The sequence below is a fragment of the Nicotiana tomentosiformis genome, chromosome 6, assembly GCF_000390325.3.
Source record: "Nicotiana tomentosiformis chromosome 6, ASM39032v3, whole genome shotgun sequence".
In the NCBI taxonomy this organism is placed as follows: Eukaryota; Viridiplantae; Streptophyta; class Magnoliopsida; order Solanales; family Solanaceae; genus Nicotiana; species Nicotiana tomentosiformis.
In genome coordinates, this window is record NC_090817.1 from 95798935 (window position 1) to 95803222 (window position 4288).

The 4288-nt window shown below is 39.2% G+C and overlaps 1 pseudogene; it reads left to right on the plus strand.

The window, feature by feature from the left end:
* The first annotated feature begins 225 nt into the window (after positions 1-225).
* LOC104101959 (protein ETHYLENE INSENSITIVE 3-like) lies at positions 226-3901 on the plus strand (annotated as a pseudogene).
* Positions 3902-4288: the final 387 nt, after the last annotated feature.

Genomic DNA, 4288 nt, shown 5'->3' on the forward strand with positions numbered 1-4288 from the left:
TAAGCTATTTTAAATAGTTCAAAGTCCTTTTCCGAAAATAAATATAGTGACACCAAACTACAGATGAATAAATTTAAACGTGTGTTTATATTGAGGCCAAGAAGATAAAAATCCAAAAATGAAAAAGAGTAGCAAAAGAAAAGCTTATTGGCTTGGCTTTTAGAAAAGAGCCGACACTTTTCATCTCCCAATACATTTCCACCGTCAAAATAGTACTATCACATTCACAACTCCATTATTAAAATTGTATGCATTACTGTACTACTATAACTTCCCCATCCCCCTCTCCCTCTTTCGTCCATCTACAGTCGGAAGGGTCAATTATTCTCTAACCAGAAAGAAAAGTTGAACAGACTCTTGTAAGAGAAAAATTATTTTTTCTCCTTTACAAAACTGTTTCCTGAAAATATTTGCTTTAATACCTTGTGTGGTCAAGTTAGATCTTTACTAGGTTTTGATGTTAGTTTCATTTGGGCTTGGTTTTTCTTCTCAAATTGTGTTTGACTTCAGTTTTTGACATCCACAGATAAATTGATCTTTGAAATTATGGATGTATTTTCTATGAGGCCGTGAGTAGTGATATAAAGATTTGAGCTTTGGCTTCACGATTGGATTTTTCTGTGTTTCTGTTCTGAATTTGTTGAAAATAGTTTGTTCTATAATCAATTGATAAATCTAATAAAGGAAAATTAGTCCTATGGTCTCATCAGTCTTCTATTACTACGTAGTTAGGTACGTTACAGGATTTTTATTACGAACTCCCTCTTTCTTTTTTCTAGCTTTCTGTTTGATTACATGAATATTTGATATTTTGGATCTGGGAAAGTATGTCAATATTCTTGGATTTTCGCGGGAGATAGTTTGTACAGTTTTTTCTGTTGAGTTTCCGAGAAAATGGGAATTGCAGAGTGCTTATATTGTCTGGAGATAATATTGGCTTTATCTCATATGAAAAAAACTATGCTTCTTTTTTGGCTCATCTAAATATGGATCAATTAACTTTTTGTTTGTCGTTTCTGTGTGATTTGAATTTCAGTTCTGGAAATGTTTACTGAGATTTTCTTATGTTCCTTGTTAATGTATTTGCAGGAGGGAAGATCATGTAATTTGATTGATTTCAGTAGATTCTGCGCTGAATATCGGAAAAGCATAGGATAATTGAGGATTTTGGGTATTATCTGGTTAATCTTGTTCGGATTTTGTGGAAGTTGCAAGTAGCTTCACTTTTTTGAGGGATTATTCTTCCTGTCAAGATGATGATGTTTGATGATATGAGGTTCTGTGGCGATCTCGATTTCTTTCCTGCTCCACTAAAAGAAGTGGAAGCGGCTGCTCCACAGACTGAGCTGGAGCCGGTGGTGGATGATGATTATAGTGATGAGGAGATTGATGTGGATGAGTTGGAGAGGAGAATGTGGAGGGACAAGATGAAGCTGAAAAGGCTGAAGGAAATGACTAAAAGTAAGGAAGGTGTGGATCCTGCAAAACATCGTCAGTTGCAGGAGCAGGCGAGGAGGAAGAAGAGGGCTTTGTTTATGGGATCATTCCGGAAAAAGGCAAGCCGGTCAGTGGGGCATCTGATAATCTTAGGGAGTGGTAGAAAGTTAAAGTGAAGTTCGATCGAAATGGCCCTGCGTCCATAGCCAAATACCAAGCTGATCATGCCATCCCAGGGATGAACGAGGGATCTAATCCAGTTGGTCCTCAAATATTAGCTATGCTGCTTATGGAATGTTTAGATAAAATTAAAAATAAGTTAGCCTATTTTGTTATCTGTGTACAATTTTGGGTGAACTCACCCTGCAGTAATTTTGATATCTTTTTTTTTATGAAGTAATTGTTTTCATTAATGGCATCAAGAAGATGCATAAATTACAAAAGAGTGCTGCAATTGTTAGCTCCTTACAAATGTTTAGGGAGCTAACAATATTCAAAAAACTATCAGGGGAGTTAATAGATAAGCCCAATTATACAAATACATGAAGCATCTGGGCTTGAGTTTGTGAGGAGAAGTTGATACTCCATCGAAACACTCTTTCATTCCAAATTCTCCAAAAAATAGCTGCTGGTATCATCTTCCATACTTTTCTGATGTTGCTATCAACTTTTCAGTTAATCCAAGACTCAAAAGCATCCCTGATATTATGTGGCATGACCCATCTAAGCCCAAAGAGTGATATAAACATACTCCATAAATCAGTTGCAACAGGGCATTGAAGAAAAAGAGGACTGAGTTTCTGCCTCCCTTTGACACATGTAGCATCTATTCACAATCTGAAAATTCCTCTTGGCTAAGTTGTCTTGTGTCAGACAAGCCTCATGAAGTGCAGTCCAGTTGAAACAGATGACTTTGGGTGGCAATTTGATTTTCCATATTAACTTCCAAGGCCATTGGTTAGTTATTACATTGTGAGTTCCTGCTAATTTGTATGCTCCTTTGACTGAGTACTTTCCTCAATCTGAACTACCCCATTTGAACAGGTCAGGTACTAGAATGTTGCTTGAAAAATTGTTGAGTGATGACAGAAGTCTGAGCAGATGTAATGACCCAAAATGTCATCTTTAAATTTAATAATTATTTCTGTGATCTAAGACCTCGAAAAACACTATTTATCATTCCTCGACTTGCGTGTGCAGTCCGTATAATTTTTCAGAAAGTTTTATATGAAAAATTGACTAAAATGTAAAATAGAGCCTTAAAACTCAACTGAGCAGACGAGGAGGAAGGAGATGTCGAGGGCACAGGACGGGATCTTGAAGTACATGTTGAAAATGATGGAAGTATGTAAAGCTCCGGGCTTTGTTTATGGGATCATTCCGGAAAAAGGCAAGCCGGTTGGTGGGGCATCTGATAATCTTCGGGAGTGGTGGAAGGATAAAGTGAGATTCGATCGAAATGGCCCTGCGGCCCCAAATACCAAGCTGATCATGCCATCCCAGGGATGATCGAGGGATCTAATCCAGTTGGTCCTACGCCTCACACCTTGCAGGAGCTTAAGATACCACCCTTGGTTCGTTATTGTCAGCTCTGATGCAGCACTGCGATCCTCCTCAGAGAAGATTTCCCATTGGAGAAAGGTGTTTCGCCCCGTGGTGGCCTACAGGGGAGGAGGATTGCTGGACTCAGTTGGGTTTTCAGAAGGAACAAAGTCCTCTGCCTTATAAGAAGCTTCATGATCTGAAGAAAGCGTGGAAGGTTGGTGTCCTCACAGCAGTAATAAAGCACATGTTCCCCGATATTGCTAAAATCCGTAAGCTTGTAAGGCAGTCAAAGTGCATTGCAAGATAAGATGACAGCCAAAGAAAGTGCAACTTGGCTTGCCTTCATCAGTCAGGAGGAAGCTTCGGCTCGAGAACTCTATCCTGATCGCTGTCCGCCCTTGTCCTCAGCTGGTGCTAGTGGAACTTTTATGTCGAATGACAGCAGTATCACGTTGAAGGTGCTCAAGGTGAGCCCAACTTTGATGTTCATGAGCAAAAACCAAACCATCTCAGCTTGTTGAATGTTAGTCTCGAGAGATTCAAGGAGACGCAGCCTCTGCAGCAACAATCTCATCCAAACAAGGATGAAATGATCACAAGCTTAGACTTCAACCGGAAGAGGAAGCAATCCGATGAACAGACTGTTACGATGGACCAAAAGATTTATACATGCGAGTTTCCTCAATGTTCTTACAGTGAACTTCGCCATGGTTTTCAGGACAGATCTGCCAGAGACAATCATCAATTAGCTTGCCCTTTCAGAAATTCTTCCTAATTGGGAGTTTCAAATTTTCACGTGAATGAGATCAAGCCAACTGTCTTCCCTCATCAATATGTCCAGTCAAAGTCAGCTTCTCTGTGAAGTGGTGCCCCATATTTTTTTCTGCTGCTGTATCTTCTGCTTCCAAGTCTGTTTTAACTGTTTGATTTTCTATTGCTATAACAACATAACTCTTTTAGTTTATGGTTTGCTTTGGTCAAGTGTCTCCAGGCTTGTGGATATGCTTGTTTTAAGTTCATTTCTATGGGACTTAGTTAGCTTGCTCATATTTGAACATACTTGAATTAGCAGATACCGGGTACCCAGTGGTGTAGGCTGGCGGTCAATAAATTAGGTGAAAATGATGGCAAATCGAAGTTCAAATCAGGTAGAGACAAAAAACGCCAAGTAACTTTTTCCTATTTGTCCAACTCTAGTGCGGGTGCCTAGTGAAATAGTCAAGATGCGCGTAAGTTAGTTTGGCTATGATCATTATGGAAGAAAAATAAGAGTAAACAGATACCCCACCTTTAGGGAAAACTGGAA